Source organism: Miniopterus natalensis, chromosome 1 (genome assembly GCF_054644295.1).
Source record: "Miniopterus natalensis isolate mMinNat1 chromosome 1, mMinNat1.hap1, whole genome shotgun sequence".
NCBI lineage: Eukaryota > Metazoa > Chordata > Mammalia > Chiroptera > Miniopteridae > Miniopterus > Miniopterus natalensis.
The window spans coordinates 154,691,265-154,705,600 of NC_142081.1; the positions used below are offsets into that span (position 1 = coordinate 154,691,265).

General features: G+C 37.7%; 1 protein-coding gene across 1 annotated transcript in view; it reads right to left on the reverse strand.

The window, feature by feature from the left end:
- Positions 1–14,336, reverse strand: part of ARHGAP24 (Rho GTPase activating protein 24) — a 416,254-nt gene that overhangs the window by 330,075 nt on the left and 71,843 nt on the right. The gene's annotated exons all lie outside the window — the stretch shown is intronic.

Here is a 14,336-nt window from a genome sequence, read left to right on the forward strand (position 1 = left end):
CATAATTCCTAGAACCCTGAGGATGCCTCTAAATTGTCTTTATTAAAAAAGTATAGGGTTCTTCAGCAAGGCTCTATGAAACTATATTCCTATTTATTAAAGCAAGTATCCATTTCTTCTTTTTTGCTCTCTTATTTGATAATTATACTGGCTCAAAAACCTCTTGGCACTAATTTGGATCCTGCCCACCTCCACATAACATTTATTTTTTTCCTTCCTGGACTTATATTATTTCTATCACTGTTCTGCCTGTTTTTGTCAACTGTTAGTTTTGGCACATATATTTTTCAACTCTTACAAAGTTCTGTCTCTCCATCTGTAAAAAAGCTACACATACAGTACTGCTGTGAGAATGAGATAATACTATAAATAGAGTACTCAGCACAGAGCATAACACGTAACAGTTTCTCATAAACATCTACGCCCTTTCGTCTTCCGGAAAAGCCACCGAAGAATGAGGGATTATCTCTTAAAATGTAGCTTCTGTTTTTATTAGTTGAAATTATTTTTAATTGCCACTCCAATAAAAAAATAAAATTGAGAATGGTTTCCTGAATTTAGACTAAAAAATAAAAAAGCTCATTCCCCCATCAGTCTCTAAGGTTTCAGTGGACTGCTGCTAATATATTGTACAAGAGAAAATCTGAACATCTGAGACATCAAAACAGAAAGCTAGAAAAGTATCAGCTGTGTGGAGTTCCACATAATAAATGTCCTCAGGGATAAATAGTGTCACACAACTCCTGTTTCCTACTCTAGAATATAAAGTAAAAAAAGGTGAGAAACAAAAATGCAATTTCTGTTGAAGTAGCTGATCAGATACGTTAACTTGAAAAGACAACAAACACTGTTTCTAAAAATTATTATTCCTATGATCAAAACAAATTATGTGATTCAAATATCTTAATTAAAATATGTTAAATCTTTCAACCCAGACTATTACTTGAGATCCGTAAGTATTTTGAGGGTGGTTCCCCCCCCCATAATACTAAGATGTTTTTACAAGAATTGGAAAGTTAATGCCCTATATTTTAACCGACCCCAGTGTAAAGGTTTTGGTAGTGACACAAAGAATGTCGCAATCTTTGCTTTGAAAAATGAATTCATTGACAGAATTTCAAGCAGTAAGCAAGCAAACTTCTTTGTATCTTTAGGATATTCTCAAGCATTTTTTAAAAGTCAGAAAGAGAAACAGCATTTCAAGTAAACACTGCCTTTTTATTACAATTGCTTGTGAAATGAGGAGACTTTAAAGAGGCTGTTTTAAAAACAGTGAGTATTTTAGATAAGCAATTATGTCACTGCCTGTGATAAGGACCGAAACTGCCTTCACCAAAGATTTTTGCTTAAATACTCAAAATGCAGACTAACATAAACCACTAAGAACATTTATGAAATCTCTGTGTAGTTTAAAAATGGAATTATTGCTCATTTTCCCCAGGATACTCTAAAAATAACTTACCCATTTCTAAAATATCTGTGTATATTACAATGCATATTTTACAGGCAAATGTAATGTGATAGGAAATAAAAGTATTAGCTCACTGGAAGAATCATTTTTAATTTTTAGAAAGCCTGAGTGTTCGTGGGGCTAAATTAAACTTCGAGAACCCTGGGACTGAGAAACAACTGTAAAACCATTGGTTTCATCTCTTCATCTGACAGAGGAAGCACGGGGGACGTTACTAATGCAAGGTGACATACCTCAGTAATGGAAGAATAAAGTCATAACCCAGGAGAGAGTTTGGTTCTTGTACTACCATGTCTATTATAAAAAAACAAAAATTAACAGAATGTGCAAGTCTCCTTTAAAATCTAGAGCAAATATAAGTATTAAGTCTACACATTAAAAAAAAAAAAAAGTCTTAAGAAAAAACATTCAAAGCTGATAACGGAATTTGGCACCACAAAGCTATTTGAAAATATATTAGTGTTACCACTGTAATGAGCTAGTTATTGACAATAGGAAAAGAGCAAAGGGAAAGCCTGACGTTACAGGCATGTCATTTGGGCAGCTTCTCCAGGAAGCTGCAGCTTTACGCTCCCCAGGGAACCGCTGGTCCATTCTCTGCAAGTCACTGGAAAAAGGGGAGTGGGCACATGACCAGGGAAGGTGTCTATCAGTAAAATCTGAGAACAGAGATCATTGGCCAGAGGGGTGGAGCCACTTCAAGCATGCGAAAATCTGGGGATACATAATCCCCCAAACAAAGGAATTCAGTCCCTTGGCTCTCTGGTTCTTCTCTCGCTTGCCTGTGTTCCCTCCATAGCCATGCGGCCATGTGGGCCCCACACGCAACGGACCGATGGGCTGCAACTGGGAACACAAACTAAGCTGCCTGATGTTGTATTGGTCTGTGCTCCAACATGGAACACAAATTCTGGGCAACGGCTTAAATTCCAGCCCTAGCGAGGACACAGCTGGACAAAGGGAAATGAGACCTGGGAAACTCAGGGATTTGATTCCACAGAAACAGACCTTTCTGCAATATCCCATCCCCCCGTGTGTCTCAGAAAATTATTTTTCTCATGATATCACAAGAAACCCACATCCCCTGGCAACAGATGGGGACATGGAGAGCTCCCCACCGATAACATTAGCATCTTAAGTGCTGATGTTTCCTGTCTTCCTTGGAGGAGGTTAGGGATATTAAGTAATACAGTTTAGTTAGGATTATGTTGGTTTATTCAGACAATCAGTGCATAATGCAAGCAAGGCCAGGACTATATATTTAACCCACAACTAGGGCATTGAGCTCATACCTACAGATTCAGTTTTTTATTCCAGTTATCCACATCCCAATTTCTTAAGATTGTCCACAGGCAAGCCAAGTGAAAGTTGTACATCTATCTAAACTAGTTTTTAAAAATTTTAGTGAGGGATGATGTATTATTTAAGCATTTGTGATCCCATACCCAGAAAAATATACTTATGTAGAAATCCAGGTTCACAAAGATGAACTGAGGATTCTGCTAATAAATGAAATTGATTCTGTTAATCTCTTCTAATGACTGTGACACAAACAGGAACAAAGAGTTAGAAGAAAAAATTATCATAAGTTAGAATCGGACATGTGAAGGACTTTGACAATCTCTAGAATTGCTGATGAGGGGGTGTTAGTCCCATTTATCTGGGAGAAAAATGTATGTACATTTGACTGGGAGTTGTAGCTAAAAAAAAATGTAAAAGTATAAGTTATTGTAATAGGGCGTTGAATAAGAATTATCCAATTGACCCAGACTGATTTCTGGAATATAAAACCAGAAATAAAGAAACACTAAACACATTGCTGTTCTGAGACAATATTATAGAATCCAACCCAATCAGATAACATCACTGTGGCCAGTACCACTACTTGTCTTCTCCTTCCCACATAGTAAAAAAAGACTTGGGGAAAGCCCTGACTCTCTCAAGTCAAGGGAGAAAAAACACCAGGAGAATCACTAGCAGCTGACTCAGTTTGTCATTGCTTGGGCTGCTCTGCACCTGTCTCTGAGCAATGGATGAAAGAGCTGGAGAAAGATGCAGGGCAGAGAAAATTCTGTGGCAGTGTGGAGGAGCCTGCAATACCACATTTGTCACGGCACCAGGCATGAATTTCCAGGAGCCCCCATTTAACCAGGGAAGGTAGGTCACCAGGTAATGAGATCCCAGCAATTGCTGTGGGTTGGCTGCCCATCCTGAGAGCTGGAGGGGGAGAAGCGTCCACACAAAAACTTGATCATGAATATTCAAAGCAGCATTATTCATAATAGTCCAAAAGTGGAAACCACCCAAATGTTTGTCAGCTGAAGAATGGATAAACAAAATATGGTACACAGGGGAATATTTTCCCACCATATAAAGAAATGAAGTACTAATGCACGCTACAGCATGGCTCAACCTTGAGCACATTATGCTAAGGGAAAGAAGCCAAAATTCAGAAAGTGGAAATAATAACTCAGGCGTCTGAGGTTGAATCCTTGTATACAAAAGGTGATCAAATGTTTTCTAAATTACAATGGATGTAGTTTACAACTGATAAATTGTCAGTGAGTAAATGAACATATGGTAATAGTGCTAGAAAAATAGAGAGCAGCTGGATTTAGAAAGGACAAAGCTAAAGATGAAGAGACAGGAAGAGCAAGTGCCCAAAAGAAACCTAAAAAAGTATCAAATGTCTGTAAAATATTCATATATTAGGAAAAGAAAAAGCAGCTTTTTAAAATACATTACTCTGAACACTAAAAATGTGAATGTTCAAATTGGATTTTCCCTCATTCTTCCCCCCCCCCAAAAAAAAATTATCTTCTCCACTCCTTGGGATAATGGAAGTATGCCTAAGTTTATGCTAATTAGATAGGGATAGTCCATCTATGGACGATTTGGCTCTGTATATTGAATTGCAACACAAATATAAAAGTCTTCAGTCACTATGAGTAAATGTTACAAGTAGAACTCAAGGGACTCTACTCCAATAGTTCTCTCTGCAAATTAGTGTTGAATAGGTTCAAGAAACACATGTGCTTATTTAGGTACATGCTGTACATGAAATAAGAAAGCCAGGACTGCCTCTCTCTGAGTGGTCCAGTTTTGCAAAGGGAATCCTTCAAGTCTCCTTGGTTGTCATTGTAATCATTTTGACAAGCTCTGAAGGAACCCAAAAAGTAATTTAAGCAAAAAGAAAGACATACTACAAGGTGAGCATTATTTTTTTAAGACTCTTTCCATGAGTTCAGTGTTTTGACAGCATAGGTCACAAATGAAAACAAGTTCTCCTCTGCTCTCAAGTTAGCATAACTTACATGAGCTGATCATCTAATATTTCCTTCATTATTCAAGTAATAAGGTATATATTACAGATCCTGACTTCTACACTGCTGTCAGGGTATCCTTATGGTCAAAATGATAAAAATGATGGTGATGATGATAGTAACAACAGTTAATATTTATTGAGTGTTTAATATGTACCTGGTACTGTGTAAGTTCTGGAAACATCATTTCATGTTTGCTAACAATTACTATGTGAGATAGATATTTTTATTATTTACATCTTACCGATAAGCAATTTACCCAAGTAAGTAACAAGTAACTTAACCAAGGCCTATAACTAGTGATGAAGTTGTGAAATAATAGAAAATAGATATATTGGTCTCTGCTCTCGGTTCCTGTCACAGAGCTCCTAAAACCCTTGTAATTCCCTAAGTGGTAGAGCATTAGGAGCATCTTTAGTTGTAATACATGGGCTTTGACCCTGGTTCCTGACACAGGAATCCTTGTAATTTCATGGTTGGTAGAAATGTCTTTTGTTCTAATAAAGCTACTCTGGGTGGACTTCTAGATGGCTCCTGGATGGGGGCTGGTCACCAGAAAGACCAACCCATGATTACAAGCTTAGAATTTTCAGCCCCACTTCCCATTCTTCAGAAAGGAGAGTGGAGCTTGAAATAAAGTTAATAATTAATCAGTTCTACATGATAAAGCCTCCACAAAAATCCCAAAAGTACAGGGCTCAGAGAGCTTCCAGATGGGTGAACACATTTATGTACGGGAGGGTGACCCACCCGACCTGCACTGGGACTGAAGCTCCTGTGCTCGGGACCCTATCAGGTCTTGCCCTATCTATCTCTTAGTCTGGCTGTTCATCTGTATCCTTTATCACATCCTTTTATAAACTGGTAAATGTCTTTAAGTGTTTCCCTCAGTTTTGTGAGCTGCTCTAGCAAGTTAATCAAACCCAAGAAGGGGGGTTAAGAGAACCTCCGATTTGTAGTCAAGTCAGACAGAAGTTGTGAGTAATCTGAGGACTCACTGAGATTGGCGTTTGAAGTGGTGGGAAAGCAGGCCACCCAGATGGTGTCTTAGAGAAACTGCTTGGTGTGGAGAATGCCCCCCTCCCCCATATACACATTTGGTGGCCGTAAGTGTCAGAAGCAAAGCGTTCTGTGCGAGTAGTAAAGGAGACAGGTGGAAACCTGGGTGCTTTCCTATAGGAGTCTAGACTGAGCCCAGGCAGTTTGACTCCAGATCTGTATCTAAAACAACTGAGCTCAACTGCTTCCCAGGAAAATGCCCATACTGGGTAGTCAGTTCTAGAGAAAATTATGACTATGAAATTGTCTTTCACACTGTGATCCCTCTGGCCACCATGCCCATCCATCAATGTCTGCCTTTGTCCAAGACATCCTCTGCTGCTCTTCACCGCAGGTGCCTCCCTCTCCAGCAGCCACAGATCTGTTCTTCCTCCCACAGTCAAAAGTGACCTGACCGGCATTCCCACAATTCATGCTTAGGTAGTAATAGATGCTACAAGTACTCATCTGTAGCACAGATGCTTTTCAACCATCTTTCCAGAGATTATGTCATAATACAAAAGAGGCAGTGATTATAGGAACACCACAGTTGCAGGACTGTTAGAGGAGGCCTTTTTCGATAGGTGGGCATTTTGGATTCCTTCACAGTGAGAAATACATACAATGAGCCCTATATTAACTGTTTAGCAATAAATCAAGGGAAAAAAGGCATACAAAAGCAGGGAAAATATAAAATCTTAAGATAAAATATACACTCCTTAACACTCTTTATTGGACTCTTAACACACTTTCTGCGCTTACTTCAAATTCAGCTCTCATCACTGCTTGCCTTATTTCTTCGGTGCTGAAATACCTGACCAGAATCAGTTTCCCAGCAGTCTACCAAAGGGCCATGGCCTACACCTTGGGTCTGCCACATACCCCTCCTTCCAATAACTCATCATAAAGCAATACCCTCCTCTAATTCTTGGGCTAAATATATATTCTTTAGAAAAAATCTCCCGGAACCTTAAAGTAATTATAGGTGCCCCTCCTACAGCCTCCAATGTTTCCTTATATTTTCCTTATTAAAATACTCATTACATTGTACAGCAACTGCAATTATCTATTCCATAACATCCTTTGGCATTTAACAGCATCTTCATGCATGTTTAGCATGATCTGATCACCTGTGGCACAGGCTGCTGACTCTCTCAGTGTCCGTGTTCTCTGCTCCCCAGGGAAAGCCAGGCTACGTGCCCAGCCTCCTCCTTAGGCACGAGCATGGGACTCAGTTCTGGCCAACGGAATGTGAACAGAAGTGATAGGAGCCACCACCATACCTGGTGCATCTCAACCTTCTATGCAATTCTTTCTTTTATATCCCCCCCTTCTAGAGCTGGGAAGGAAAATTTGGTAAATTTGGAAGCCAAAAGTTAAAATTGTAAAATCACTGGCAGCCTAACTTTCTAAACAATTGCTTAAGGCGCTTACCTAGAATCACTTTGGACTTTCACTTGAGGAAAAATAAGCTTTTTCTTTTTAAATCCTTATTTAGGGGTGGGGATATAACATTGGTATGTACATTAGGAACCTATAAATATGCATTGAATTTAAAAAAACACAAGTGGATGAGTGAGTAGTGTGAATATCTTAAGAAATCAATTGTCTTTTTGTCATACTAATAGTATAAAAATAGCTAACATTTATTTTTATGCTTGTTATGTGTTACTGCTAAGACTCTTCATAGAAACTATTTTATTTAATACTCTTAACAGTGTTACAAGGTAGGTACTATTATTATCTCATTGTAGAGATTAGTAAAATAAAGCTTAAATCAGCTAATTCACTACCCAATGAATCATAATTATTAAGTGGATGAATTAAGATTTAACCCAAACAATTTGACTCAGAAGACCATTTTGACCACTCTAAAATAAATAAACGCCATACCTAAATTACTTGTGCAAGCAACAAAAAATTTCTCAACTAGTAGCAGAATAAAAGAATATTTTATGTTAACAATACTATCTCTTAGTATAATCATATATAGAAAAGAGCTAAGAATTCCTAAAAATTTATGATGTTGCAGAACACCATCTTGTGTGTCATTTTAAATACAAGAAAGTTAAATGATACATAGAAAGTCAGTTTTAGATTTGAAGATAAAGTCCAAGTTTCAAGGTTTCTATTTCTAGTGTTATTTTAAACATAGAAATGGGTTTTGGCTTCTTCTGGCTCATATATTTTAAAAGAGAACAGTAGTTGCCTTAGAGATTTCTAGATTTCATTAACTCACCAGTTTCATTAAATATATAGAATTAGAGCTTATTCTTAAATCAGTAATCAATTCTTGCACATTTAGAGGTCAGCCCTCAGGTTAGAATTCACTCAAAATCACTTTGTTCTCTAAGTTAAAAAAATCCATTGTGATCTAACAGTGTCATCTTCATCATGTCCAGAAAAAGCCTCCCCACACAACTGGATCAATACCTGTTGTAGAAAGTCTAGACTAGATTAATTGGGTTGGTGCCTATTTGGATTTTAGTCATTTTATTAGGAGTCTCAGACCGGCTTCTAAAAATCAATGCTTTCCAGTGTCAAATTCTAGTATCAAAGGGTATGTCAGAGACATGCACTAGTATGAGGCTTAGCTATTATTTAAGTAATAATATGCTTCATGCTAGAAGTTAAACAGATGGTTCCAAAAAGGCACTAGAAATGTATCACTGGATTCATTTAACAATATCTACACTTATTTAGAATAACTGTAATAATCATACTTTATTTCTGACTCAGCTGATTCCTCCATGTTACAATGTCTATAATTAAGGCCACAGTCATTTGTCATGATTATTAATAAAAAATAGCCAAAGAGGTATTGTCACAAATTCGACTTAAATCTGTTTTCAAAACTTTTTAAATAGCTATCGCAAACCCAAGGGGTGTACAGGGTAGATAGAAGACCTTATTTCTAAAGATTCTTTTGTATAATATAATTTTTAACTTGTTCTTCCAAATATAAATAGGACTTTATTTTGGAGATTAAAAAACAGGAAAATATTACCTAAAAGTTGGAAAAATACAGTAGCATAGATTCTTATGGTAGTGGCCTATGAGTGACAGAAATTATGAATGTATTCATGTATGTTCAAAAAATGGCCACATACGTCACTTTTCTGTGTTTTGTTTTTTTCATAAACAACCAAGACTGATTTTATTTTTAAGATCTGTTATGAATAAAATTTATATCTATGTAAATGCAAACACTGTAGAAAATGGTTTCTGGAGAGAATTTTAGCCCTGAAAAATTGAAGTGTCTTCTATTTTTAAAATTATAGAATATTAAATGTTTTAGTTAGATTTATCTTAAATATAAAATAGTTCTATTTTAAGGCACCTTTAATATGTTGCCAGAGGCACCCTGGCTAAGGTCTGGAAAGTTTTGTTTATAAATCAGGTACTCTCTTTTGAGAGAAGAGAACCTATAGTCACTTCTGCTTTTTGCTCAAAAACGTACAAGAAAAGTGGCAGTAAGAATTTCTAAGTTCTCATACTTGTGAAGTTGTGGAATATTTGTATAGCAAGATGCAATTTAAAAAAAACACACATGAAACACCAATATTAGGTTCAAATAATTAAGTGTATAATGCACTAAAATAGATACATTAGGTTCTAATAGAGACAAAAGCACAGGTAGAAGAAAAACCTAAGGGAGAAAATTATATTCAAGCATAGTTTTACAACAGGTGTTATGGACTGAATTGTGGCCTCCTACCCCAATTCACATTTTGAAGCCCTAGCACCCCAAATGACTATATTTGGCGATAATTAAGTTAAATGAGACATTAATAGTGAGGCTAATCTAATAGGATTTCTGCCCATATAAGCAGAAGAAACACCAGAGCTGTCTTACTCTCCTATGTACAAAGGAAATGCCACAGAGGGAAGGTGGTTGTCTGCAAGCCAAGAAGAGAGGCTTCCCCAGAAATCAACTCTGGAAGCACCTTAATCTTGGACTTCCATACCCCACACTGTTAGAAAATAAGTTTCCATTATTCAAGCCTCCCAGATTGTGGTATTTTGTTATGGCAGCCCATGCAGACTAATACAACAGGAAACAGCTGCCATTATTTCTTCCTGACAAATTAGTGCAGTTTTGTCGCTTGAGTAGCGCAGGTGTTATGAAAATAACTTCTCAATGCCTACCAGGGAATCCATCCTCTTTGTGCGACATACGCATCCCTTTATGTTGTGGGCCACCTATCTCTCTAATCCCACTTCTTGTCGTTTCACTGCCTTCACAATATGGAACTATCTATAGATGTTAATTTTATAACTTCCATGTCATTCCTCTCTTCTGAACTCCTTTCCCCAATTTATGTACCTGGGAAACGCCCACCAACCTTCAATACCCCAGGTAAGGGTCACCTCTTGCTTTGCGCAGCCTTCCCCAAGCCCTCTAGACAGAGTCCTTGGCACTAATAATATCTGTGTTTTCAGAGCATTCAGCACTTACATGGGAGCCTGTTCCAATTATAATTTTGCTTATATGTTTCCCCAACAGATGGGCAGTTTTTAATAACAAGCTTAATGATGGAGTTGACTCTCTTTATTGAGTTGTTGAGAAACTCAGTGAAAGTTCTACTAAAATAAATAGAACACTATTTAGGACACTTTTTTTTTTAGGACAGCAGGGACACAAATTTCAAGAATTTTAATACTCTTTTTAGAAATGCCATCTTAGAAAGGGGTAAAAATCCAGATTAAGTTTATTGAACACTTTTCACTGGTTAGGATTACATAAAAGAGTGAATTTTTTTCATTTCATGAGAGACATTTCCCCTAGTATTATTGACTTAACCCTCATTAGAACATATGAAGACCGAGGACATTCTGATGCTTGAAAATGCCAATATTGGAAATAAACGACCAAGAAGTATGTCTGACTGAAAGCAAATCTGAAGGACAGTTGAGGATTTGTGAGCAAGCAAAAGGCTAAGCTGAAGAAACTTGAACCAGGAGCAAGGAAATCTGATTTCCAGTTCCTCACCTGCCATTCATTACTGCCCCTTGGCCAGTACACACACACACACACACACACACACACACAAACACATCAACACATACATACACTGTCTATAAAATGAGGGCTTTATGACAACTACTTTTTTTCCATTTAAACATTTTTCAAGGTGTTCAATTGTTCTTCATTGAGGTGATGAATACTGTAAGTTATTCTATAATACGTCACTATAGAAATCATTGAATGTAATTTAAACTTTTTGTTCTAAATACACAGTTATGATTTTGACGTGTGAAGCTGAGAACAGCCACTACTACTCACAGTGCCTGGTTCTGGCCCTGCCCCGCTTGGCTATAGACTTGCACTGAGTCACTCACCAACTCATCCAAAACTATGCTTTAGCACTTACAGTGTGACAGGCATCTACCCTCACTTAAAAAATCTACTTTAAAGGAAGGAACTGATCCGTGCATAGGCAAGTACATGGTTATTTAAAATGACTAATAGAGAAATTGCTGGCTTTTAATCTGATTCTGTTTGTATGTGTTTAAACATCAACGTAAAAGATTAAAATTTAAAAGTAAATGTTAAAATTCCCAGTGCTTGTACTGCTATGAAAGGTGATCAAATATTTATATAATTCAAAACTATTTATCCCAAAATTTCACTGCTTTAATAGCAAATCTTTAATAAATGATATATAGAAAGAAAAATTAATGAAATAGCACACAAAGCACATTGACCAGCTTAAAAGTGGTTCTGCTCCCTTAAAGCAGCTCAGTGATTAACACAGCCCTTGAAGCATTTTACAGAGACAGCCCTGAGGATGTGCCCACCCCTGTCCTACAGCTGCGCCCCATGCCAAAGTCTCGCCCCTCCCCACGGGAACTGCAGGATTGGGACGTGACCGGAGCCTGAACACTGGATCCCTTTCAGAAGCAAAGGGTCTATTGTCCAGGAAGATCCAGTGCTGAAGCTCCTCACCATAAATGGTCAAGTTCCAAAATCTTCCAAGTAAAACTTGCCCCACCAGCGATTCCACATACCTGTTCTCCCTAACTTCTTAAAACCCTCTGACTGTAAGCCATCGGGAGTGCAGGTCTGGAGCAACAGCTTCCCATCCCCCCGGCGTGGCACCCAGCAATGAAGCGACTCCAGTTTCTCCAGCTGCAATTCTAGGTGTTCAGTGTTTGGGCCTGCTGTGCCCCGGAAGAGAGGAACCCTCTTTCTGTTCAGTTACATTAAGAAAACTTTTTGGAGGGGAATGATGGTAGGTTGTGTTTGGTTTGTATAAAAATTAGTACTTTCTTGTCAATACAACTCTATGTTGTTAATTTCAGTTAGTATGAGTCTACAAATGCTAGTAACATACTAATATGAAAATTAAGTTATCTTAGAAATACTATAAATAAAGTAATTTTCATTTTGAGGCAGAGAGTCTTTTGCATTAATCAGAAGTTTTTGCGTTTTCGTATTTATATTTTCAAATTCTTATGAAAATAACTGCACTGCATTGACTACTACCTGTGACTATGCAGATCTGAGAAATTACACAGAGAAGCACAGTCAAGGCAATAAGAGAATATTCTCCTTGAACAGTTTAGGGCAGAGTTCCTCAAACTGGGGTTCATATCCATATTCTCCTCCAAGCAGGGTTCATGCACATATTCTCTGAAACCTGCAAGTCCTCACATTTTAGAAACACTGAACTGGGCTTACTCCATCGCATCCTATCTTCGTTACTGGAAGGCACACTGAGCTCACCAAAGAGAACGTCTTTTAGGTCTGCTTTCAGTTCTTCACTCTCTCAGCTCCTGCGTCGTCTGTTCGCTCCTTTAATCCCTTATGTAGGTCCTGGATCCGACCTAATTAATCATTTAATTCATACCCATTCTGGTTAACAAGCCAGTCCCCCTGAAACATGACAGAATAAGGGTCCACGGGATGAGGCACTGACCCTTCCTCATATTCCTCCCATCGATTTCAGCGTGTTCCTCCAAATCAATGTCCCCATACTGGATCCCCCATGTTCTATGTTTTCACATTAACCTGACCCCTTTTCCTGAGTTTGGTAAAATGATTATATGCTCAAGATAATACCTTAATGTGAGGATTGCACAATATAAAACAAATTGCAATGAGAAAAGAACCGTAGAGTATGAGATGAGAAACAAAAGACTACTGCTTTGCCTCTGATCTCTGTAGATCTTGGTCACGTCACTTCCTATCTCTAAGCCACAGTTTCTTCATCTCTAATGATAATCCCATATTCTCTACTGGTCTTCTATGACGAATGCAGTAACAGGTACAAAAATGCACTGTAACTGTCATGATACCAATATGGGATATTCCTATTAATTATAAATGAGGTCTTTGTCTGAGGCCATAGGAACTTGGACTTACCTAGAAGCAAAACTATCTAACTTTGGGTAATCTGCATTGCACTTAAACTCTGGTCTCCATATGCATAAGTGGGGAGAATACTACCTGAAGGAATTATCTGAAGCATTTCATAAGACAATATACATAATTCTTAGCCTAAAGCCTGGCCCTGGTAAATGTTCAAAATATAGTAGTAATTTCAAAGAATGACTGCCGTTTATAGTATGTATTGTCATTACTATTTTTATCTAATTCAATTAGATGAATAAAAACTGTGAAATTATAATGTCTGAGGAATTCAAAATACTAAAGCAGAGCCTTGATCCAAATTCCTATTTAAGTTACTGAACTTTAACACAAGAAAACTAACCTCAAGAACATACCATCAGGGATATTTATATAAAGTAATCTAAAACACTTCTTCTCTTATTTATATGTCCTACAGATGTAGAGGAAGGGAAAACAGAGAGATGACGCTTCAGTTCACATCTCCTTTCATCAACTGATAAGCAATGATCAGAGCTAAGAACACTTTTTGTAGCTACAGCGAGAGAAAGAAATTTTTCTTCTTTCTCATTGCAGCCTAGAGATTTGTGGCTGAGAAAATGACTAAGTAAATAAGCAAGTAAAAGACCGCTTAGGAACCACAAAGAAGCACAGAAACTCTTCCCAGAGTGTATTGTGTATGCTGGTTGGATGTATCAGTACTGTTCACTTCAGCTCCACATCCATATTTCACATGAGTTAAGGTGGAGGGAAGCACCCCAGGGAATTAATACTGGAGGTGTCCCAGATATTACTGAAAATTGAATTTACAGTCTTCCGTCAGATCTGTGCTTCCAACTTATTTTTGAGAATAGAAAAGATGTTTGGCTATAATATGTATGTTCTAGCAGATGTCCATTAACATTTTCTCATGAAGTAAGTTTGCTTGAGGAACTCAGACATTATACATTATGTTCCAGCTTAGTAGAAACCACAATTAGCATTAGGCAAATATAATTTGCCTCTTGGCCTCAATTGGCAAGTCCATCATCTTGAACCAAGGTAAACAACTAGAAAAGGTATGAAAGATGCCAGTGAACTGAAGGAGACCGGGCAGGCTGGGTTGGCCTCAGTCTCCATCTGTTTCAAGCCAATTGTTTTACTTCTTCGA